The sequence below is a fragment of the Lycorma delicatula genome, chromosome 12 (assembly GCF_047948215.1).
Source record: "Lycorma delicatula isolate Av1 chromosome 12, ASM4794821v1, whole genome shotgun sequence".
NCBI lineage: Eukaryota > Metazoa > Arthropoda > Insecta > Hemiptera > Fulgoridae > Lycorma > Lycorma delicatula.
Genome location: NC_134466.1, coordinates 41,132,302 through 41,159,692, shown reverse-complemented (window position 1 = coordinate 41,159,692; position 27,391 = coordinate 41,132,302). Strand labels below are relative to the sequence as shown.

General features: G+C 30.7%; 1 protein-coding gene across 2 annotated transcripts in view; it reads left to right on the top strand.

Moving 5' to 3' along the window:
- The window catches only part of LOC142332742 (midnolin-A-like), a 175,154-nt gene that overhangs the window by 125,192 nt on the left and 22,571 nt on the right, over positions 1–27,391 (top strand). Inside the window, exon 8 of one of the 2 annotated variants that reach the window (XM_075379353.1) lies at positions 2,132–3,356. The exons of the other annotated variant lie outside the window; for it this stretch is intronic. The gene's annotated coding sequence lies outside the window, so the exon portion shown is untranslated. Of the gene's footprint in view, positions 1–2,131; positions 3,357–27,391 lie in introns of those variants that run through there. 2 annotated transcript variants of the gene reach the window in all.

Genomic DNA, 27,391 nt, shown 5'->3' with positions numbered 1-27,391 from the left:
CAGACAGACCCGATATCGTATTTCATGTCAGACAAGGTGTGGTTTCATTTATCTGTCGTGTTAATTTGCAGAACATCAGGCATTGGATGGCGAGAAATCCTCATGAGATATTTGAGTGTCCACTTCGCAATGAGAAGATTGGTCTTTGGTGTGCTGTTTCCAGTAATCGTATAGTGGGACCAATATTTTTTGAACGGACTGTCAATACACAAGTTTACCTCACAATTCTCAAAGAATTCTCTGTGCAATTAACTGATAATGAAAAAGAATTCAGCTTCTTCCAATAAGATGGAGCAACATGTCACACATTGAATCGCATTCACGCATCTTTCACAAATGAATGAGCTGTCAGCAGAGGACAATGGCCTCCATGTTCCCCATATTTGTCTATTTGCAATTTTTTTCTTTGGGGTTACTTAAAGGAGAAAGTTTATGTACCTAATCTTCACAATATTGATGATTGTGAACTGAAGGTGAACATTCAACGAGAAATCAATCTAATTGACAACATTTTGCATCAGATGACTTTTGCAATATGATCAGTCAAGCACAAAAAGTTCATTGATGCCCAGGGTGGTCATTTTGAACATCTTTTGTAACAATAAAGTAAATAAATGCAACATTTAAATTATGTTTTTCTTATTTAATTTATCCCCATATCATTCATAAAATTTCATTCCAACATAACCTATCTAACTGTTATGTTACGGGTTCGGTTTTTTGTTACTCACTCCGTACTTATACACCATAAAAACAAATCACTTTTTAAGAAATTGGGATTTTCCTCTTGAGAAAGCATTTGATTAATAAATCTAAATTTGATAAATAAATCATTAGAAAATATTTTGTGTTTGTTGAGCTTTTAGTTGTCCTTTATATTAGGATTCAGACAGAAACATTAGTTGGAAAAGATCTACTGTAACATTTTAAGGTGTATTTTATTATTTCAGTGGATTGTACTATTATTTTGTAATGTAAAAGTTATTATATCACAATACTTCCTTTACTTCATAGAAGGAAGTAAAAGAGGAATCCATCTTTTTTTTTTTTACTTAACTATTGATGTTATCTTTCACCAAAAAAGTTCAAATTATTTGCAAAACTACATCTTAAATCACACCAAAATGAACTTTGACAAACATGAATTAATATTATATCAGAAAAAGTAAAGGTAGCCACAAAATATTAAAGACATATGAAAGGGGTTATAAAAAAAACAAAAATTATCTAAAAGGGAAATTAGAATGTATAGTGTATACATTAAAGAAATAAATAGGAGTAGTAAACATAAATATTAAGGTGAAAATAGGCTGTTGAATCATGCCTTGTTTGAACCTTTGATACGCAGTTTTATCTGAACAATGCTATAACATCGTGATAAATTTGTAAACAAGTTAATAATAACAAATGCACTGATTGTTCCATTGATGCCAAACTTATTACAAAATGCCTATCAGATCCAGGGTTACAGTTCTTTTGAAAAAACATCATCGGTGTTTTGAATATTATTTAATAGATTTGGTACTCAATCATTGTTTATCACTATTTTTGAGTGTTAAACAAGGGTTAGATGAATTACTTGTTAAAGAGTATAAAATTTTTATCACAATCTGTTTTATTTATACTCGTCTAAATTTTACTTTTCTGAAAAATCTCCTGAAAAGACACGTTTTTCACACCAATAAAATGAAAAAGAAAAATTATATACAGGTATACTATTATTACTAAAAAACAAATAAGTCACTTGCTAAGTAATATGTTGCTTTGCATAACATCACAGCTGTGTGATGTTTTGTCACTACTAGGAATAATATTCAGTATTATAATTTAGCCACAATTTAACAATAGGAAGACTTCTTTTTTTTTAGAACTTAAAAGAAGGTTTTTAAAACCATTCTCTGAATCTTAACTGAGATGTATAGAATTAGTAATTTTTTTCTGGAAATGATTTTTTCTTTGTTATTCAGTTTTAATTAATTTAAAATTAGTTATTAAACAATGGTGATCCAAAAACTTTTCCCTCAAAACTTTCCTTTGGTATTCCCACAAGTCATTAATGTAATTTTTAGTGTAAAAAAATATATATATTTTTTAGTTCTCAATAATTTTTTTTTCTTTGTTTATGTTGTAGGTTTGTTCAAAATTTTAGGTATTTTGGGTTCAGCATGTGTTCAAGATTTTTTTACGTTCAAACAACAATTTAGTTTCTTCAACTGATGAAAAATAAAATAAGTGCAGGCACATAATAGTACTATTATTATTATATTTACATATTTTGTTGTATGATTTCCTGTTAAAAAAAAGTACAATGTTTATTTCAATATCATAATTATTTTTATTACTACTATTATTATGTCATTGTATTAATGTTATTTGTTCAATAAATATTTTGTTTAGCGATTGAAAATGCAATGTTACAGTGATCTTTATGTTTGTATGTGCAAATGCGCATGTTTGTGAGTTTGTGTATGTGTATGTTTTGCGCTAGTGAGTATGAATGTTTACATATATATATTTAATTATTTCTATATGAGCCCAAGTTTGTATATGATGTTTGCAGTGTTTATACAATACGGATTCTATTATATTTTAAATTCGTAATGGTACTTTAAATTTAGTTATTGTTATTATTCATAAAAGGTTAATTTATACAAACTGATTGGTCCATTTGAATGATTATGTAGTTTGGATCTATTTATTTAATTAATGTTGTTTTATAATTTTGGGATTTTTTTTTTTTTAGTACAGTACGACCCCGTTTATCTTAATTATTAAGCTGTATTTTTAATAAAAACTCAAAACTAAACATAAAATTGATTGTTATTGAGTATTAATAAATAATATATATTTTTTAAAATTTTATTAGAATAAAATTAGTAATAAATAATAAGCATTCAGTTTTTTTTTTATAATCACATGGCAGTTTTTTTTGTTATCCTGACAATTAAAAGTTTGTCTAGAGCTGACCGTTTTAAATTCTTCAACCAGTAAACTTCTCTGTTGCTTTATGTCTCAGTTTCCCTTGAAGTATGAGATAAGAAAGCCGATATTATTCTGGATGTCTCATAATATTTTTAAATTAATCCAGTTTTCTTTCTAAATGTTTTTAATTAATTCTCTATCTAATTTTTTGAGAATATCCTCATTGCAAAACTTTGTCCTCAAAACTAATTTTAATAGGCTTTTATTATAAAGGCCTCAACTCTTTTTAGTGATGCTTAAAACTCCAAGAGTCAGTACTATACAGTGACAAAAATATATATAATATTTGATCGTGTTATTAAGAATAAGTATAAATTTTGAATTAAAAATTTTGTTGTAATCTTTCTGAGAAACTGAATATTTTATGTTGTGATTTATATTGACTCAAGGTCTTTGTTCAAATTCTTGTTTTTTTTTTTAGATTTTATATAAAGTTAAAACAAGTTAAACAATTATTTTTATTAAATGTTTTTCTGTGGGAATTTAAAAAAATTATTTATTTAATTCTTACTTAATTTATTTTTTATTAAAAAAAGAAAAACTTATTTACCTTATATTGAATTTTCATTTAGATTGTTTGTTTAATTATTCTCAAGATAATGACAGGCTTATGCCTGATTACAGCTTTATGATAGGTGATATAGCAAATGAGAAATGCCAAGCCTGATTAAAGTTTGAACCTGGATCCTCCTTATGACAGGCAGAGATGCTACCATACCATATGGAAATCGGAGTATGAACAAGATGTGATGTTTATCTTTTTATAAATAGTTATTTTATAAAGGTATTGCATAATCAACGTTTATCAATTAATTGTGATGAATTTCTTGTAGTAAGAGTGTTCTTAAATCTTTCCTTTGTTATTTATTTATTTTTCTGAAAGAATACATTTTTTGGTATTTTAATTTATTTTCTTTTAGTTCCTTTGCATATTCAGATGTTAATTTTTCCTTTTTTGATTTAGTATGTCAAGTTGCTTAAAATTCTTAGAAATATATATACTATGTTTTACACAATTTGGTATTAAAGTGAATGAAATGTAAGCTCTAATCTAAATTAAGGGTATTGTACTGATTGTGATCGGATAAAATTTAAGGTGCAGGAGTACTCTTCGATGACGTAATTCTCTTTATGTAGAAAAATCATACCTGTTCTTCTTAAATCATTGATTAAGTTAAACTAATTTGTTCCAATGTCCAGCATATACACAACCGTAGCTAGTTCTTCGTTACCATTGGTCCAGTTTGAATCTTTAAGCTTCGTTTGAAAAATTGTCTTCCATCTCATTAAAACAAAGTAATTTTTTTTATATTTCTTTATTATAATTTGTGGTGCTATACTTTTAAGTTATCTTAAATTATTTAATTTTTTTTGGAATTTACTTTCATAATGTATTTGAACGAGAGTTAATGTTTATTTGTTCTCTCTAAATCTGTTTATACTAAATCTTATTTTGTACCTTCATTTTGTTTGAAAAAAATTTGAACCAAGTTAACCTCCTCTAAATTTTTTTTTAAACCGTGTTAAATTTTACTGTTCTATAAATTACATTTACGTTCAGTGTTATCTCACAGTGTAATCTCCTTAAAGTAATCTTGTGAATCAATATTTTATTGTTTCATGAGAATTTACACAATGGTCTAGATTATTAAGATGTTGTATGAATAGACCATTTTTTAAATTTATAAAATTTTAACTTTTGTTTAAGGACATAACATTTTTTTTACTTAAATGTTATACTAATACTATTCTGGTTTGTGTCTTGCAAATTTCCAAATATTAATTTTATTATTTTTTTTTTATTTATGATGATGTTTAAAAAAAACTTTCTTGTTTATAAAATACAAAAGTTTCAGGAAATGTTGAATAATGATCTTTTGTCAAGAACGTGCACATAATTATTCTGTTAGAATAATTATTAGTTATCTGCCTTGTGACAGGTCATTTGCATATTAGTTCTGAATAATGGAATTCCTAATTATATCTAAAACTTTTCTTTGATCTTAAAACTTACTACTGAAAAAAATATTCTTAGATATTATAATAGAAGTTGGAAAACTTCAATTTTTTTATTTAAAAATATAGGCAGGACAACTTCTTGAATTACATGTTTTAATTCTAGCTTGAGTCTTGATTTGATGATAAAGGTCAGTTATAATGTGTGGTTTTGTTAGTTTGGTACAGAGACTACATCTTGTTTTTCCACATCTCCGGCTTCTTTTTTCTTTTTTTATATAATTATCTCTTTCAAGTGCTTCATTATTGTTAAATAAAAGTCTTCATTTGATTGTTTTGTGTTATGGAATGAACCCTTGTTGATTGATAACTGTTTAATAAAAAAACAAGATCTGTATAACCTATAAACTTATATTTACATACGTTTAAAGCACCTTTTTTTATGTTTTTTTGGATGATTTTCATACAAACGTTTAATTATAATTCTTACATTTTTTTTGTGAGCATATTTGAATATTTAAAGATTGTATATGTTAAGGTCTTAATAGATTTAAAACAAAATTTCACTTGCATCACTTCTTCAAAAATCTTTATTAATTTTAGTATTTTTTATTTTATTGTGTATAAAACACTCCTCCACCTTAAGCACCAAAACTAAAATTAGGTTATAAAATAAGCATCCGACTGCAGTATCATGAATATTGCTGAAAAAATATATGTTAAATAGAATTTATTCATTAGGAGAACAACATATTACATTATGCTGGTGTCCACTGTATTGAATTTTGTATTTTACATGGACTTTGCATATGTTAAGTAAAATATATTCTATGCGTATAATTTAGACTTTGCTTAATTGAAGTTTACATAATTAAGTTGTATTTATATATGTATTGTTGTGTTGTGTTTGTCCAAATTTGGTTTGTTAATAAGTTAGGTCGTACTGTTAATCTTTTGACTGCCAGAAATATTTTTTGAAAAACAAATAGTAAAAGAGCCAGACATCATTCATCTTAAAGATGTTTGCCAAAAGTACATACCTGAATTTATTTTATCATACCTTTTTTTTAGGATTTAATTAATTTAATCAAAGAATAATTTTAACGTGCTACAAAAGATAAAAAATGTTCATCTTAAAAAATTATCTTCATTAATGTTTCTTGTTAAGAATGGTTATTTAAACAAAATGATTTATATACATATGAAAAGCAGTCTTATTTTTGAGTACACTCAAAATTTCAGCTTATTTTTATAAATAAATATTTTATGATGGTTTTACTAATCATAAATTACATTTATTTATTAGTGAAATTTGTGGAATACTATAAAATGGTATTCGCAAAATTTTTTATTGTTACTGCCTGATAGTTGATTTTGACTTGAATGAGATGTACTATATAATGACTGTTGAAACTGTTTGTGTACTTTCTTTTTTTCTAATTACAACGGATATAAATATACCGATAAAATGTTTCTTTAGTATTTTATTTTCTAGCTGATTTTTAATAAATTCACTATTACTGTGTTAGTGTATATTAAAAAATTATGTGAACACAGGCATAAATTTTTGGTATCTGGAAAACCAAATGTTGGGCAGACAAAGAGTAAAATGTATTTTTTTTTTTACAATAGTAATCAAATTATTATTTACGATTAGACCTTAGATCTTAGATCTTGTACAGTATTGAAACAATAATTAATTAATTAATGATCCATAAAATTTTATTGCTGTTATAAAATGGTAATGTGTGATGAAATTATATAATTATTGAATTATGACAATATTATAACAAAATAAATAAACAAAATAAACAAAACATATAAAATTATTATCGTTTAATAATATTACATTATTTGTATATTTTTAAGTTATACACATTATTTTAATTTATAACTTTAATTTCCTGTTGTTTGTTATAATTAATATTTTGTTATCATTTGTTTAATTTAATTTTTTTTTTCTTTTTGTATCAATATTCTCATGTTTAGTTTGTTTCGTTTGTGTTTTTTTCACTGTTGACATATTCTCTAATTACATTATATATATAATTAGTATTATTAAATGTTCGGTTATTTTAAACTAAACATTTGAAAGTATAAACTGATAAAAGTTTTTGGGTAATTATTTGTTTTCTTTATGTGTTTGTTCAGAATTAATTATTCTGGACCTTTATTTTTGTTAGTATTGAGTTACTATTTTTATCATTAGTTGTTTACTGGTTAATTTCTTTTTTGTTTTGTTTTTTGGTAAGTGAATATTATTTTTAGGGTTGTTAGTGACGTATTATTATTTTAATAATATATATATATTTATATATAGTAATTCGAAGTTGTATACCTTTTAGAGGAAAAAAAATATAATGCACTTTTATTATAGTTTTAAGTATAATGTAACTAAATATATATATATATATATATATATATATTTTATTTTTATTTTGTATAATTTTCTTTTATTAAGAAATGTGACAACGTTCATTTTGAAAGTAAAGTGTAAAGGAATGGTCATTTTGTTGTCTTTGTTATTTGTCATTCTTTTGAATAAATCCCTTGTTGAATAACTGAATAGAAAGAAATATAACATACTCAACCTCTGATTAATGTCCTTCTTCAGCTGAATATGTGAAACTAATTACTGGTAACCCAGTTATTCATTTGTAAAAAAAAAATATACCAATTCAAAAATTCTGGTTATTTATAACGTCTACAATGTTTCCATTTTAGATTTTAGTTTTGAATCATACCCTATTCACTCTTATTCTAGCTTGTTGGCCTTAACAGAAATTTTGTTTTTTGTTGAAACATCTTTTTTCCTTATTATGGTAAATCATTAAGCTTTTTGTGGGTAGATCCATCAATATGTAATTAGAAACATACCTGAAATTCTTTACCATAAGATAGGAAGAATAAAGATCGATACAACTAGAATTTACTGGATTAAAATACAGGATATTTACAGGATTTCCAATATGTATCTACTACAATAAAAGTATTTAAAAAGCAAAATCATAATTTCCAAAATTATTATCCATCTCTCCTTTCTGAATAAATATTTTTCCTGACCATAGATCTAACTTATCTGCTGCACACTTATTTACCTATTACCTGTTAAAAACTATATACATACTTCAAATTTGATTTATGAGAAAAAATTAAATGCTTTCCTAATATTAAACATTGTCCCTATATTTATGTGTAATAGTATAAGCATATTCAACCTGCAGGTGAACTACCAAGAGTGTGAAAGGCTTTATTTTAAAATTCTCATCTTCCACAACCATTGATTTAATTTCCGTCAGCCTTTCAACAACTTTGTTAATAAATATTGCACAGTCATCATCACTTCTTATAGGTAATTCTAAGAAATGGATGGTATGAGGCAATGCAAATATTACTTACTGGCAAGTTTTCCATCTTCACTTTTACTGCCATGCTTTCATTATTATGTATTTTATTTTTGCCATTTATTATTTTGTCATTATATCTATCTGATTTTTTATCTTAGGTATTTTTAAACAAGAGAATCTTCGTCTAAGTTTGGGTATATTCTAACAAAAACGCAATGGATCGACAGACTCTGTATTATAGGACCTACTTACCAAAATTAGCCTTAATATACCGTGTAAAATTCTACTACAACTTAACCTGAATGTATACACTATTCCACAATGCCAGTGTAAAAAAGCTGCTATGATACAGTGTTTGAAGAATAAGAAAGTAAATCCCTATTCTCTGTCTACATAATTCTTGTTATTACATCAATAAATAAAATTGAATTTATCAACATTAATTCTGACATCACGCAATGTTACAACTGACAATTAAAAAAAAAAATTAGTTTCATGGATAGTAAAATGAACTTACATTTAAATTATTATAAATTTTATTAATGACTGATGTATGCATTTCATTAATTAGTGTTTTCCATTAATTCTCATATCTGCGAACTGTAATATTGTTTGCTTTTTCTGACTCAAAAAAGTTTTTTCAAAAATTTTATGTAAAAAGAAATTGCTTTAATGTAATAAAATAAGTTGAATATCCTATATATAAAATGTCTAAGCAAATGCAATTAACTAAAGCGCTAATCGGCTTATAGTTATGTCACATTATTCATTTTGTGCAATATTGATCAATTTGATCCTTGCCACTATACAAGATCGTTAATAATGATACTAAAAGTAATCTCGATTAATAAGAAAGCTTAATTTTATATAACGTGAAAAAATATTAAGTTACTGTTAATCATTTTCATAAAAAAATCATTAGAATATACTACATGCATTGGGATTTGGAAGAGAATATCTTTTCTGTTCATTATATGATTCTACAGTCTAGTTACAGTAGTAAATTAATAATATTTGTGTCGGTGTTCACATCGGCTGGGTAACAATAAATTTTACATTATTCAATTAATTGTATGATGATTTATTTGTTTGGATTCTTAACGGTCATTACTTTTATAATAATTATATTTTCTGCTATAATCCTTGCTTTCACTTTGTGTGCAAAGGAATCATAAAGAAAAATAATTATTGAAAATTTATAAATTTTTTATTCAAAGTTAAGAAAAATTATTTAATAATGAGATCATAATAAATCTCAATTATTAAGTAATGTAGGCAGTGTAGAATTGTTTTTATTTTTCATCTGGAGATTCTGGCTTTGAGTCTCAGTTAAGCATTTTCAGACTATGCATTTTTTCCTGAATTTTATATAAAAAAAAAAAATTCATTATCGTCCATCAGCAGTTATTATAGACTGACGAACTTCTCTTAAGTTAATGAATAAAATTTTTAATTTAGATTTCAATTTTTGTTTTTCATGTTATTGAAAGTAAAATTAGAATTATTGAGAGACATTTAGTACACACAAGTTTCTCAGCTACATGTTAATTTAATTAAATTTGCTGTTTGATGTGTTTATTTAGTTTTTTGAACACGATTGAAAAAATTCTTCTGTTTTATTCTGAAAATTTTAAATGTGTTATATTGGAGGGATTGATACAGTTGTTGATATTTTATGAAGTATTTGAATGAGATAGTAAGTTTTTATCTCTGCATTATGTTTGATTTTTTTTTCTTTCATTGTATTTCAATATGTCTGTGGCAGTAAAAAGGTTAATTAAAACTTAATTTATTTAAGTTTTTAAGTTAATTAAAAAGTTTTGTTGATTTAAATTGCAACATAATACTTGACAGTGTGGCTGTTGTCTTTTATTCGGTGATTATTAGCCTGCTTATTGTAGAGATTGTTAATTAGGATAATATACTGTTACATGTTATGCTAGTATGATAATGTACTTGGTTTTTTTATAGTGAAACAGTAATACTTTTTTACTAATTTTCTATTATTGTATGTTTTGCTTGTGCACAGTTATGGTTGTAATAATAACAGCTTGATTAGCTGCAGAGGGGTTTATGCAGTAGTTACATGAGAATTCCTGATTAATTGAAATTAACACATTCAAGAGTACAAATTTACTATTAAATAGTGTTTAAGGAAAAATGATGTCTAAACTTCAAGTACAGATCCAACTTAGCATTAATAAATTGTGAATTATGCCTTTAACAATGTTGTTTCTCATTGTTATTCAGTCATACCTTGATGATTGTGAATTAATTTTACACGATTGAGGATTTTCTTTTTTTAATTTGACACTTATATTTACTGGAAAAAATAGTTTTTTATTTGTGATGTTTGTAGTAAATCATATTTTCTAGTTAAAATTTAATTTCTCACATGTGCATTATAATTTTTTTTGTTTAACCTCTGGGACTACCGTTAGGTATTGCTTCAGAGGATGAGATGAATAATTTGTAACGTGTGTGAAAATGCCATGCATGACCGGGATTCGAACCCGGGACCTCCGGATGAAAGGCAGAGATGATAACACTCACACCACAGAGGCCGGCTCACATGTGCGTCTATAATTCCAATACCATCATGCACTTTCATAGTTTATCTTTAATCCAATTTACTGTACTCATCCAAAGAGCTATTTTAATGAATACCTTATATTATGCACATCTCCAGCCGTTAACATCAGGAAATAAAAATCATTAACGGATATAAATCTACAGAGTTTTTCTATCCCTGTAATATTTTTGCCAATTAAGTCTTGAACAGCTGGCAGTATCAAACATGTCGTCTCAAAACCGTTAAGAGCACCACCCACCTATTTAGATTAAAAAACTCATCACTGATCTGACCTTGTTGACCTAATTCTTTTGAAGTTTCAGTATTAATTTGTAAATAGTGTACAGTGATTTTTATTATGTTTTTTTTTACAAATCTTAGATCTTATTAGTAAAAAAGAAAACTCATTGGTGTTATTATGCCTACAAGTCTACTGTTCTTATTTTTATAGATATTAAACATTTTATTATTTATGGTATGTATATTTATGAAGTTTTATTTTTTTATTTGTAACATGTATTAACCCTTCAGTTCATTAGTAGATACTCTAAAATCCTGGCGGTTAGGCATATATTATCCTTCAGAAGAACTTTATAAACTGTTCTTTATACAACAACATATAAAGTAAAATGAGAAAATGTTTTGTTTGTTTTAAAACATTTTCTGTTAAAAAAATACCGTCATTTATTTATTTATCAATACAGAATCTAGTGGAATATTATATATGCTACATAGATTAGAGCTCACCTGTTCTAAGCAGTAATTGGATTTCAGTTAGGTGTGTTTTTATTTGTAGTTTCTTTTGTACATATTTTGGTAATTATGTAAATCTTTCCATGTATTCTTTTTTGTTTTTCATTCGGTTTTTATAAGGGATTAAAGTTTGTAAATCCCTTTTCAGTATTAGAAATAGATTGTTTGAAATAATGCAGTGTAAATGATTGTTTTGAAAACTTCATAAATAAATATAACTTACAAAAAACAGTGGATTGAGCAAATCTTTTAACATTTAAAAATGTTATAACTTCTATTTCTGAAATTCTGCAACAGGAGTTGTAAAGAAAGTAAAATTATCAACTATACATATCTTCTGAAAATGATTTAAACAATATGATCGCTTTTCTGTTTTTGATTAAAATTTTGATTTTGACAAATTGATTTTGTTAAATCCGTTTTGAAATAGATTAGGTATGAAGTTGAGGTAATAGTGCATAATTTTTCAACAACCTCGATGGTAGAATAATGTCAACTCTGGTGTTAATTTAGAGATCTAAATCCTGGGTAGGCATTGCATTTTCATTACATGATAGAATTTCCTTATTATATATTCTCGCGGCCTTTAACCTTATGCAATGAATTTATCATGTTTAAAAAAAAAATTGTGATTAACTAGAAAAAGTGTTTAGGAAAGGCTATCCAGCTGCATAGTTACATTGAAGGAATAAATTGAGCATTCTTTCGTATGCGTTTGAATATTTTTCTAGGATTGGGATGTATTATGTTATTTAAGAATACTTAATATTTTGTTGTTTTTAGTTGAAAAAAAAACAACAGTGTATTGAAGAAATAAGTAAATACAGTCACCAAGGTACGATTGTATTTTTATTGTTTTGATTTGATGGGACTATCTTTCGCTGTTACTAATTAAATAAAAGAGGGAACTTGCTTACAACTTGTAATATTTTACTAATCAATTATTAATTTCATTTAAAATTTTCCTTTTAATTGGTTTGTACTGATTGAATTCAGAGTTTTTTAAAAATTGTAATCTGATCCCTCAAAATAATATTAACAGCACTTAAATCATTTCTTTCTGAATTTTTTTTTGTTGTTATTTTTTGTTATTCTTTTTTTTTTTTTTTGTTAATGTGATTTATTTTTTTACTCTGTTAAAAGTAATAAATAATATCAGATAAATGAGTACTGTAGTTTTTATTATATAAAATTAAAGTAAATTTATAATTCCTTTTTTCTATAAAAAAATTATAAAAAAAGAAAAAAATCATTATTGGTTAATAATAATTTAGATAATAAGTATTTGAAATAGATCTGTCGGCAGGAATATTATATTTATAATATATAAGCTAGTTATAGTAAAATTATTATTATGTATTATAATTATTACAAATTGTATAACTTTACTATAATAATTATTACAGTTATGGTAATAGAAAGTGGTCATTTCATTTAGATGAGGAGATATAAAATAGTGTAATTATTATTATTTTTTTTTTATTCATTATTCTAGGCCTTAATGAGAGATAAAAATAATTATTATTATAATAACTAAAAATTCATGAGGCTGATGTATGTTAAAAAAATAAATAAATTAGTTTATATTTTTCATGTATTTTTTTTTAATAAAAATGTATAAATCTGATTTTTAAAATTATTTTATTAAATTGGGCAATTAATGTAAATAATCAACATTTATAATTTCCTCTTTTCTGTTTTTTTTTCTGATTATGTATATTTCTTGCTAAGGCCTATAATAACTTGTTTGCATACTGTTATGTTATTTTTATTTTTATTATTATTACTACTACTGATAGATTGATGATGATAAATAAATTGGATTATTATTATTACTCTATGAATGATGAATATTACACATATCCTTTACTAATCCTACATCAAAAATATATTTTACATCAGTTATCAATATTAAGATTCTGTTTACATTGTAATGAATAAAAAAAAGTCTTCATAATAATAACAACTTCTTGTTGCAGAGTGGCAGAATTTGTTAAATATATTGATTTGTTAAAGAAGCTTAATGAAAAAAAGTATAAAGAAAGTTTCTTGACTTTCAGTTCCAGTTGTTTTGGAACTTCTAAAGGAGATGTATAAACTAGCGATGACAGTACAGTTGAAGTTAAGTCAGAAGTGTGGAATTATAATACTAATGTTTGAGTCAGAGTTCCCAGGAGTGTACATGGGAAGAGATTCAGCTCTGGCAAACAGGAATGATTGTGTGCAATTTAAGAATTCAGACAAGAGCATTCTCATAACTTCTCTCATTCAAACTCCAAATAATGACCTGCATGTGGGGCCCCTGTTAAGCTTAAGCTGAGCAACTCATCAGAAAGTTTTGGTATCCATCCTCAGTAGGAAGGTGAGTCAGCGAGCAGATATGTATGTTGGTGGCTGGGAAGTCCTTCCTCGGTGTAAAACTGCAGCCTGATTCAGATTAATTTTTCTTAGGAAATAGATGAATTCGCAATTATGAGTACTGAAGCAATGTTTTATTTATTTTTATAGTTAGCATGATTCCCTAAAGGAAGTAGCCCCTCTCCTTGATCAGGTGCTGTAGACTGATAACCTGCACACCTTAAACTATGATTACTAAAATCAAAAATAAAGAGAAAACTAGACTGGAATTCAGGCATAAATATGGAAATGAATCAAATTTGAAGATTTTTGGAACATGGAATGCATGCAGTATAGTATAAATGGGAAAGAGATGGAACTGGTGGATGAACTGAAACTTACCAGGATTAAATATCTGTCTCGAAAGCACCTGAGGTTGTTTTTGATAATTTAAAGGAAGAGGTATTGATGAGATCTAGCAAGGAAATGAAGGGCAAATTTCAGATATTCCTTCAAGAGTAGAGGTCGAGAATTCAAAATATACGTGAGACGAAGAAGGGACTAGTTGCAATTGCCGATGACAAAGAGACAATTAAAGTTATTTCTGACTCCTCGAGGTTGGTAACACTGACATGAAAGTCACCCCTAAAAGGAAGAGGCATCCTTAGGTCATCATGTATGATATTGATCGACATCTATCTTTTTGTGATCAGGTGCCCAGCAGCTCGCACCAATGGCTGAGGCCAGTAGCATTTGGCAGGCATGCTGTTTCTTCTGTGGGATGCAGAGGGTGGTGTCGGGAGTCTCGCACATAGTGGCAGCAATCCAAGGACCCGTAATCACCTCTGCATAGGCTGTCCCTATCCTCTCCACCCCATACTTAGATTAGAGTTTTTTCATTAGGGGTCAGGGTACATATAGTTTAAAATTTTGCATTGATTAAATTTTAAGAAATTATTGGTGTTTTTGAAAAAAACATCTTTTTTGTAAAAATATTGTTCTTCACTTTCTAAAAATATCTTTCTAAAAATATTATTCTTCACCTTTGAAAACTCTTTTTTTTTTAGTGTGTATAGAAAATGAAATAAGATTTAATACCAGTATAATAGAATATAAACAGTACAGCACATATTCACAAGTACATTTGATTCTACTATCTGCAAAGTATGCTTTTATTTATCTTGTAATCTCACTTAATTGGGACCTAAACATAATTATAAAAAATAACATGTCTGTTTAATTTTTTTTTTTTCACACAACAAAGGTTTGTTATTAGCACCCGGAAGCAATGATATATATTATAATATAATATATATATATATATGTATTTAATATTACAATAAATATTAAATAATTGAATATAGATGTCCGGCTTTAAGAAACAAGATATTTGATAACATCATCTTATTGTTACCAAGAATATCTCAGATGTTAACTTCTGATTTAAATTTCCGATGCATTGTCACATAACAGTCCACCAGGATATGGTGTATTCTTAGTTAGCAGTTACAGCAAATGCAAACTGAGTACAAGAAAACAGCATTAGCTATGTCTATTAAGACACACCATGACTAATATACTGTAATGGGTAAAGAAGCTTCCACAAAGAAGAGAGAAAATTAAGAAAGAAGGATCTAGAAAAGATGACAAAGAGTACAAATAAGTTCCTTCCTACAGAGTTATAGAAAAACAAAGAAGGTGCAGACAATGAAAATTATTCTTGATCAATTAAAAGGATGGGTCCAGGCATTGGTGGTTCTGCAGACCAGTAGGAATAAATACTGCAGGGGGGCCAGCAGAGAGACAGTTTTTCAAGTTGAGTTTGGTGCAGTGTGCGATAAAAGCAATCACACTAAGTGTTTGATAACAGACTAGTGAAGAGTGCTTCATGGGTATTAAATTTTGGACAATGGTTGAAAATAGGAAGCTGTTCATTTAGTTATTTGTAGGCAGGAGTGAAAGAGACTATTCTATTCATTCATAAAGTGTAGGGTAGTTCATTTGTAACCAGTAAAAGTGAATAATTCTTGCATAAAGTGAATCGTGGATTTTTATATTGTTATTTCAGTATGTTTCTATTAGTTATTATAAAGTTTTAGTAAATCTGAACTGTATTTTGTATTTATATTTAATTTTAATTACTATTTTATACATTATAGATTACTTAAGAATAACAAATTGTATTTATAAGAAATTTTTACAGATGCTATCTCTCAATACCCTTGTTGAACCACAAAATACTATGTTATTTAAAAAACTGTTTCATAATTTCAAGATTTTAATTTTTTTCATTAGGCTTTCTGAAAATTCATAACATTCATGGAAAAAATCAAACCTGTTCCAACATAAATAGGTAAATTAATTTCACATACTTTTATAACAAAATACTCTCCATAATATTCCATCAATAAATTATCATATGCAAGTGCTTTTGAAGTAAGTAATTTTTACTTTTATTTTCCATAATTCATAGGCTTCAAGACAAAGGCACTTTCAAAACCTTTACATTTAAAGTAGGAGGATGTAAAGGAGGAGGAGCATAGTCGTAGGCTAGAACTATTGATATAAAAATTCTTTGTTATGGTACATGAGCAGAAAAAAAATTGGGTGATTAATACATTCTCATCAAACTGATGGAAGTTAAAGTTCTACTCAAGCAAATTCCATCACTATTTCAACAACTGATTTTTTCATCTTTTTCCTTAGATTTCTTGATATTTGGAATAATCAGGATGAATAAAAACATGAAGAATCATTCGTCAGATTAATGCTTTATATTTGTATACTGCCCTTGTTATAGATGTAAAATATTTTAATTTTCAGTTAGACTTCCACTCACCATTGTAAATGCTAATGATAACCAACTGATAGACATTGGAACAAAGAAAATAAACAAAAATATCATAAGTAAAAAGTATGTTAAGATCACATTTTAAAAGATTACTACGTACCTGCACAGTTAATAGGCAGCCCTACATTCTTAAATTAAAACTTCCTTTAGGGTCTTATGTGATTCAAGTTAGAACTAAAAGGATAAATTTTTGACGATATATTTATTTATACTTTATTACTATCACACACAGAACCCACCTGCTATTATTATTACATAATTAAAAACTTTCTATTTATACAAAACACTCAATTTTATCAACCAACAGCAACACCAGACAACAATGTTACTTTGGTAATCATTATCATCAATAACGTTATGAGTGAATTATTGTATGATGTTATCTGTAGATAATCATTATCAGTGGATGTTTAATAAAAAAGTAATTGAAAATATCTTGACATAAGTAATAAGCTTTTAAGCATAAAACTGTTTCAATTTTAAATTAAATGATTTTGAGTCATTTTTATTAAAACAGAATTTCTGCAAAAAGTTAATGTTTTTTTTATCCTATACCAATTATTAGATTTTCTTTCAGCGAAATATAATGAAGATTGTCATTGGTAAGTCAAATCCTTAATAGAATTATGTGTATCAGTCAAAGCAAATAATATCTCATCTTTCCACCTTTATGAAGCTAGCAAATAGGGCTAGTGGACATTCCTATACTGGACAGATGTTTTTGTAAGTAATTATATTCAACCAGTAACTGCAATAGCCACTTCACTTTTCTGAGTATATCCAAAGGAGATATACAAGTACGAGTATTTTCTGTTAGATTTCTTCTGACAGCTTAATAGATTCTGGCTAAAGTTTTCCATTTGTTCCAAATGATGATTTTACAGAGCAGGAAGTTAGGTTTGAATCAGATTAAACACTCATTGACCCTCTTCAAGCCAATCCAATCGCCTTTTCATCCCCAGTAGCGATCTGGAATTCATTGAAATATTTAAAATTTAGCTTCTATTTATATCATACAGAGCTTCATTAAATGGATCCCCTTACAAAACAAGTATTGCTGTTCTTTGTCAACAATTTGGTGTTATTTCTAGTCTGTTACTCAAAACTTCAGAACCATAGCCCTCAACACACCATAAAAATTCCCTGCCGCCTTTTCTACAGGTTAAAACTACATAATAATCTAGTTTTTAATGTTAGAATAAACACCAGCACATATATTTTCTATCAATAGCAGAACCTCAATAAAAAAGAATTCGGAAAGGCAAAAGAATATCTTTCTGGAATGATTTTTTAAGTTCTGCAGGATAGATGATGTCTTTTACATCAGAAATTAAAGCAAGGTTATTATACCTTGCTTTTGAGGTTTAGGTATTAAATAGTTCTTAAGTTAAAATTCTTCTGTTAGCTGTCTGAAGCCCTGAATTTCAATTTCTTACACTTTATGCAAATCAGAATAGGGAAATCCGGCTTAAATATTTAACAGTTCGTCAATAAAAACTCGCTTTCTAATGAAGTGCTGTTGAAATTGCAAGGAAGGTAATCAGTAAAATGAGAAAAATTCATCGTGAAATTCTAAAAACTAAGGAAAATTTAAATGTTTGGGCTGTATTAATGGTTATAAATTACGTAAATAAAAGTTGAAGGTTACATTATGAAAAATATCATGACTACAGGATTTATAGGTCAGCTAGACACTGTCTTAGCACTACCGCTGAGGCATGCCGGAAGCAGGATGTTCCGAAGTGGACGACAGGTTGGGTGCCCGCACAACAGACGACATCTGGCGCTGGACGCTGAGTTGGTAAGACATACCCTACACTTACACGAATACGCACATACTACACTAGTCGGGCTAGTTCGCTAGTCCGATGAAACTCCGCGTGGCTAACATTACACTTTCCCCCAGGCCGGAATAACACACGAAAAAAAAATATATAGCCTTAACTTGCATGTACACCTAAACACAGTTTACCGGCCTGGTAACATTTACACATATTCTATCTATCTGGGGAAGTTTTTCCAAGTCGCTGGTCATGCTAAGACCATGTGTTCTCCGCTGGGCAACGGCGTCTCTCTTCCTAGAGTTAAGTTTGGGCTCTATCTTTGTTTTGTTTAGTTTAGGTTGGCAACCCACCCACGTAATTGTAGAAACACTTAGTTTTTGGTGGCGAGTATATCTTGCTTTTTGTTTCTAGACGACGGCTAAACTTAGATGAAGCATACGGGCGAATTAATAGTAGCGTTCGCTGGATGTGGTGCCATACTTTCGGTCGAGCGCGGGAGATGAGTTTCGTACTCAGGTATTCGGAGGTCGGGAGTGCTCACCGGGGTCGTATAGCTTGGCTCAACCAAAGTGTGCTATGATGTGTCGTACTGAGAGGAGATCGCCGAAAAACGGAGTGTAGGGTCGACGGGATGCGCGGGGCTACACATCCGACGGGCGCCTGGAGGGCCGCTGGGTGGGAAGCGTTTAGTGGTCGGGGCGCGTTGGGTGCGGGAAGGGGCTCATCCAAACTGTGCTATGATGTGTCTTACTGAGAGGAGTTCGTCGAAGAACGGAGTGTAGGGTCGACGGAATGCGCGGGGCTACACATCCGACGGGCGTTTGGTGGGCCGCTGAGTGGGAGGCGTTCAGTTGGTTATAGGTCGAGGCGCGTTGGGTGGGGGAAGCGGCTTATCTAAAGTGTGCTATGATGTGTCGTACTGAGAGAAGATCGCTGAAGAACTGTGTGTAGGGTCGACGGGTTGCGCGGGGCTACACATCTGACGGGCGCCTTGATTGCCGCTGGGTGGGAGGCGTAGAGTTGGTTAGCGGTCGGGTCGCCTACGGTGGGGGAAGTGGCCCATCCCAAGTGTGCTATAATGTGTCGTACTGAGTGGAATTCGCCGCAGTAGCTAGTGTAGGGCCGTCGGGATGCGCGGCGCTACACATCCGACGGACGCCTGTTGGGTCGCTGGGTGGGAGGCCTTGAGTGGGTTATCGGTCGGGAAGCGGCCCATCCAAAGTGTGCTATGATGTGTCGTACTGAGAGGAGACTGCCGCAGAAGGGGATGTAGGTTCGTTGGTATGCACGGCGCTACACATCCGACGGGCGCCTGGAGGGCCGCTGGGTGGGAGGCGTTGAGTGGGTTATCGGTCGGGACGCGTTTGGTGGGGGAAGCGGCTCATCCAAAGTGTGCTATGATGTGTCGTACTGAGAGGAGACTGCCGCAGAGGGGGATGTAGGTTCGTTGGTATGCACGGCGCTACACATCCGACGGGCGCCTGGAGGGCCGCTAAGTGGGAGGCGTTCAGTTGGTTACAGTTGGTTCAAACGTTTTGGGTGGATGAAGCGTCTCATCCAAAGTGTGCAATGATGTGTCGTACTGAGAGGAGATAACCGCAGGATTGGTTGTAGGTATGTCGGGGTGCGCGGTTCTACACATCCGACGGGCGGCTGGAGGGCCGCTGGATGGTAGTCGTTCAGTGCGTTATCGGTCAGGACGCGTTTGGTGGGGTACATGGGTTATTCATAGTGCGCTATGATGTGTCGTACTGAGAGGATATCGCCGCAGAACGGGGTGTAGCGTCGTTGGAATGCGCTGCTACACATCTGACGGGCGCCTGGTGGGAGGCGTTGAGTTGGTTATCGGTCGGGACGCGTTGGTTGGGTGAAGCGTCTCTTCCAAAGTGTGCTATGGTATGTCGTACTGAGAGAAGATCGCCGCAGAAGGGAGTACAGCGTCGTCGGGATTCACGGCGATACACATCCGACGGGCGCCTGGTGAGCCGCGGGTTGGTTTGCGTTGAGTGGTTTATCGGTCGAGACCCGTTGGTTAGGGGAAGTGGCTCATCCAAAGTGTGCTATGATGTGTCGTACTGATAGGAGATCGCCTTAGAACGGGGTGTAGGGTCGTCGGGATGCGCGGCGCTTCACATCCGACGGGCGCCTGGAGGACCGCTGGGTGGGAGCTGCTAATCCAACTTGTGCTATGATGGGTCGTATTGGGAGTAGTTCGCCGCAGAACCAGGTGTGTGGTCGTTGGAATGCGCGGTACTACACATTCGACGGGCGCCTGGTGGGCCGCTGGGTATGGGTTGTCGAGTGGGTTAACGGTCGGGACGCGTTGGGTGGGGAAAGCGGCTCATCCAAAGTGTGCTATGATATGCCGTAATTAGATGAGATCACCGCAGAAATGAGTATATGGTCATCAACCTACCGGGTTTGTGTAGTGGTGAACGCGTCTTTCCAAATCAGCTAATTTGGAAGTCGAGAGTTCCAGCGTTCAACTCCTAGTAAAGCCAGCTATTTTTACACGGACTGGAATACTAGATCGTGGCTACCGGTGTTCTTTGGTGGTTGGGTTTCAATTAACCACACATCTCAGGTATGGTCGAACTGAGAATGTACAAGACTACACTTCATTCACTCTCATACATATCATCCTCATTCATCCTCTGAAGTATTATCTAAACGGTAGTTACCGGAGGCTAAACAGGAAAAAGAAAGTGTATATGGTCATCGTGAATTGCGCGGCTTAAATCGTCATTGCTAAATGCCACAGTACTCATTCGTTGGCTGCCAGGTGGCCGCTTGGTGGTAGGCGTTGTTGGTTATGTTGGGACGGATTATTTGGAGAAGCAGCTCTCCCAAAATGTGCTATGATGTGCCGTACGGGAGAGGATGATGCTGCAGATAGGAGGTAAAACTGTCCAGCCAAGGGAAGGTCAATATACTCAGCCATCGAGGGATCTCAAAATTCATCATTTGTAATACTTTCTTGCAATGTACGTATTATATCTAGACTTTCTGATTATCTTCATTATTGTTTATATCTTTAATTTTTTTTTTTAAATAAAAATTTTTATCTAATATGTTGGTACAACTTAAAACCTAGGAAGATTATTTTTTTTAAATTACTAATGGTACTTTACAAGTGTAAATTGATTATGAAAATGATGAAAAAAACCTAAAAAGTTAATAGTTCTAAGAAGCAGTTTGCTGATTAGTATAATAATAATAATAACTGTTGGTAATGAATGATCAGAAGCTACTTTGTAAAATATGAAATATTGACAACTTATGATTTGTGTCATCTGAGATGTATCTGTTTATTATAGAATATCAATTTTAAAATGTGTATTTAATGTAAAATCAATTTCTACTTTTTATGCTTATGACTCACTCATTTAGAGAATCATTAGTACCTGAAAAACTAAAACAAGTGATTTTTGAAAAATTAATAATATTCAGTATCATAAGATATATTTGTAATTGAAAGAAGTCTGACATAAATAGGCTTAAAAAAATTATTAGTTATATCGCATTACAATCAATATTTTATTAGAAAATTCAATTAAAAAATGGTATTTAGTTTATTGAACAAACATAAATAAAAACGAAACGTTGCAGTTAATTTTCGATGGTATTCTAACATTTATTTATATATAATTTGAAAAAAAATTTCACGGAAAGTAGATTTAAAAAAATTATTAATTTATTATTTAAAATTTTAGAAGACCTGCTAAATTGCCCCGTCCCTAAAGAAATGTTTAACTTCTAGAAAAATAATCTAAAGTTCCAAATTTCCCAACCACCAAATGCAGAGGAAATAAAATTACTTAAAAATAATAAAACATATGGAGAGGATGTTGAATATGCTGAATATGCCAACAATGAACTGAGTGAAAAACTGGAAAGATTGGAAAAACGCCTTAATACATCCCCAGCACAAAAAAGGAAATAAAACAAACATCAACAGCTACAGAGGAATTTCACTGTTGTCAGTTCCATACCAAGTTTTGTTTAAACAAGGTGAATTTAGACATGGAAGAGGTTGTGCAGAGCAAATCTTTAAACAAATTTTACTATACCAGAAAATTAAAAACCCAGAATTAAAGAAAGCCTATGACTGTATCCACAGGGTAATCTCTACTTAAAATCCTTGAAGAATTTAAAATAGATCCCTAAACAATAAACATTATAAAAGAAACATTTACAAACCCAAAATCAAAAGTGAAATTCTTAGGGAAACTTTCAGAACCAATCGGAATTAACTGGTGTAAGGCAAGTAGATGGGCTGTCTCATATACCCCTTAATTGTCCCCTTGAAAAGGTTAAGAGAATGGGAGGAAGAATTAAAAAATTAAACGTATACAAAAACATAAAACTGGGCACTAAAGCAAAATTCATAACTATAAACATTTTGGCCTTCGCAGATGATATTGCAGTTTTAACAAGAGATATAGACTGGGCTAAAATCAAAATTCAAAAACTAAGCGAATGCGCAAGCAAAATTGGTTTTCAAATTTCTTATGAAAAAACTAACTGGCTTTCGAATGACAAAGAGAACAGAGCTCAAACCCTCAAAATTTCTGGCAACAAAGAAATAAATACAGTTAAAAAAATTTAATATTTGGAAGAAATGATAACACTGAAACTAACTGAAAAAAAAATGCAGTGAAGAATAGAGTACGAAAAATAGAAACTGTCTTTCATCTCTTGAAAAACATTTACAATAAATGTCCTTGTCATTAAAAGTGTGTCCTAAAATTCTGCATGGAGCAGAATATCTGCAATTTTTTCAGAACAAGAAATAACAAAAGTAGAAAAAAGAATTTTAAGAAAAATCTATGGACCAAAATATGAAGATGGGATTTACAAATTGAAAAGTGAAAAAGAAATTTACAAATATACAGAAAAATAAAAAATAAATAAAATATAGGAGACTTAATCCGGAAAAGAAGATTACATACAGTTTTATAGACATTTATGGAGAGTGAAGATAGATTGACAAAATAAATATTTAATTTTTACATAAACAGAGCCACAAAGACCAACCGGTTTAAAGAAGTAGAAACAGGTCTAAAAACATTAAACATTTCTAAGGATCTGTGTAGAGAGAGATAGATTTAGAAAAGTGGAGAGAGAAAGAAAAAGAAGTGTATAAACCTGAATAGATGGGCAGAAGGCAGACAACAGCAACGGAACAAAAGAAGAAAACCTTTTGGGAAAAGCAAAAGAAGTCAAAACTATGCAAACGTGAACCACTGTGGTAGTCTGAACAAAAAAATAAACAGTTTTCTATTCAATGTAAATTATTTTTTCAATTAACAATTTTAATTTTGATTCAGTGTTACCTGCATCTGAAAAATACTTTTTAAAAATGCCAAAACAAATCAATTAATTATTCAAATTGTTAACTAACTTTAATTTTTTGTTATATAATAAAATTTATTTAAGTTTTTTCTTTTGTTTCTATTTAATTATTTTAGATGATATATATCTTATTTATTATTATTATATATGTTATTTACAAAGATGAAATTATAAGTTTAATCTGTTGTAAAGATTATTATTATATTATATTTGAAATTATGTTGTTTATTTTATTTTTGTAATTTTAAACCTTTAGATCATGTCATTGGTTGATTATTAACAGTTAAACAGAATTAATGACCTGAAAAAATTTAATAAAATATCCTTTTAAATAATACTTTTATAAGTGGAAATGGTAAAGGGGGTAAATAAACGTAAAAAAAATAAATGCATGAGCGGAGGTGGTGGAGGGATGATTTGGTGGGTTGAAAAAAAAATTGCCCAATTCAAAAGTTGTAGATCATGCAAAAATCAACAAGTTTTGTAAAGATCACTTTTTAATACAACCTCAAAATTTCTGATAAAAATGCAAAAAATCTTTTTTTTCCGTTTTTTATTTTTCATTTCTGCAAATATTGTACCTTTCTGTATCTTAAATAACCACAAATCTTTTTGACGTCAACTTTCCCCGGAAATTTGAATAATACCATTTTTCACTCCTTTTCAATCAAATCAACCCTCCACTACTCCTGCTCACGCATTTATTTTTTTATGTTTATTATAAGCCACTTATAAAAGTCCACCACTTCCACTTATAAAAGTCCAGGTAACAAATTTTTTCCCTCTAAATGAGTTATTTCATCGGTCTATAATTAATAATTTTCCACTAATACACAGGTTTTCTTTAACACTATTTTACAGTTATTTATGATGACTGTAAAGGAAGTGGAATGGAAACTTTATTAGTGGAATGGAAACAGTCGCAAAGGAAACTTTATTATCCATAATTTACAAGATGAGAAACTTTGTACAGGTGTTCAAAAAGTGACACAACCTTATAGGAAAATGAGTAAGTTGCAATAGTTGTTAAAAATTGCCTCCATTATGCAATTCACATAATTGAATACGACATTGCATGGTCTTAAATAGATGTTGTAACATTTGTTGAGGAATTGCAGCACATATTTTTCATTTTCACTTTGCAATTCAGGAACGGTGTGAGATGAGTTTTGTAAGCAGCATCCTTAATGTATCCCCACAAGAAAAAATCAGGGGGGATAAATCAGGAGACCAAGAGGACCACAACCTCTTTGAAATCACTAGTCCATGAAAATAATGATCCAAGAAAGTCATAGTGTTGTTGACTGTATGAGCTGTAGAATCATACTGCTGAAACCATGTGTACTCTAGCCAGTCTGCAGGTATTGTGTTTACAGATTCTTGTATCATCTGTATGTAATGCTTACTGTTTACTGTGCTATGAAGATTCGCCTGTGTGACATTGCACACCAAACAACCACTTTTTGTCTATGCAGCTGATGTGGATTTTCCATACACCAAATGTGTGAATTCTGTGCACTCTCAAATTCATCAAGGTGGAACTGTGCCTCGTCAGACTGAAATCAATTATCGAGGAAACCAGCCTTCCCCACCTGTCGTTACAGATGACATCAACCGCTGATAGAAAGCTACACGTTTTCCAGTGCTTGCAAGTAACAACTCATGAACAACACGAATTCTATACGGATGCATCTTTAAACATTTGCGCAATGCCATGTGGGCGCTACAAATGGACAGATCAGACTGACTAAATAGATGTCGCACAGGCTTCTGCCTGTGCGACATGTGCTGCATGTTCTGTTAGTCCAAATTTTTCAGATTTGCATGTTGATCAAAGTTTCTGGTGTTAGCATTTTCAGTCAACCATTTTTGGTTGCATCTACATCTATCCCTTTCTCTTGGAACGTGTTGTACAGCCGCTTGATGGAGGACTTGTTTGGTGCATCCATGCCATACTTTTGTGTGAAGGCATTCTGGATCTGGGCATAAGTGGCACATCTAATGTATTGGGAGACAATGAATATTCTCTACTGTATTGCATCACTTTTTGAGGACTGTATAACAAAAAAAAAGCTGATTAAGTATTCCGTGACTTTCCTGGCTACATTGGTATAAAGTATCAAGGAGGCTTTTTTTGTTGATTATGATGTTTACCAAAGTAAGATTTAAGCATCAAAATTCACAAATTTTGAATAAAAATATTTTGATTTTAGGGGTTTCTTTACTCTGTAGGGAAAATGAAAAATTTATTTATAAAGTGGTCGCTAACAAAAAAAAAATTAATTTTTAATTGATAAAAATTATTCAAAAAATAAAAGGTGTATCTTTTATGAAAATAATGAAAAAAAATTGCTTTTTATTTTGGTTCTGAATATAAATGCCAAAGCTACTTTAATTTCAATAGCCCTTTTTTGATGAAGAAAGTTACAAAAAAAAAAAATTAATGATAAAAATTAAAAGGATTTGAGACCAAAAAATACAAAAAAAAATGATATATATTTTTTCAGGTGGCGGAATAAATTTTAAGAAAAATTTTTATAAAAATATTTATATATAGTTTAAGCTTAACAAACTTGTATAAGTAAAGTTTTTTTCTAAATCTAATTACCCCTTCAATAAAGACTAAAATAAAAAAAAATTCAAAAAACGTTTTAGTAAAATCCGTATAAAAGCAACTGCCTTTACTAGGATTTGAACTCTCAACTTAGAAATCAGCTGATTGTGATGGCGAGTTCACCATTTTTTTTTCTTGGGTCACTTCCAGAGAGATCGGTTCAGTCTTAAATTGTTACCTCAATCACTGCAAAGTGTCATGGCAGCAGGTTGGCCTACCCTGACTTGGCTCCTCCAGAGATCCCCATCGAGGTCTACCCTGGGATCATAGGAACAGCTCAACTTCCATTTCTGGATAGCCGAGATACCCCTCCCCAGGAGAGCTTCCCTTCCCAACCCAAACCTACTAGGTTCCAGGCATACATTTTGCATGCCTTTCCCCTCAACATGCCCTCTCATATCATCAGGGTCCTCTGTGCCATCATCAGAAGCACCCTGACTTCCCCACTCTTGTGTGTGGGCAAGCCAAGGTGTCCTAGGCAAGAAGGATGCTTACCTGGCCCTAGACGTCGCCACGTTTCGTCCAGACTTCCTTCATTTTTTGAAGTCAGGTGAGTTAACCATTAGACCAACCTGGTGGTTGGTCTAATGGTGAACAAAGCCAGTTCAGACTGTAATAACTGCACATTATTGGGATCAAGATTCACATTCTCCATCCAACCAACTATTTATTTTGCACAAGCTTTAATGTCAAATATAAAATAAGAGTTTGAAAGGAATTCTTTTAAAAAGTCTGTATTGAGAGAAGCACTTTTGGTAGTGAAATGTAAAAAATTGAAGAACAGAAATAAACACACTAGACCCTCATTAATTTATAGTGTTATGAGAAGGATGTTAAAAA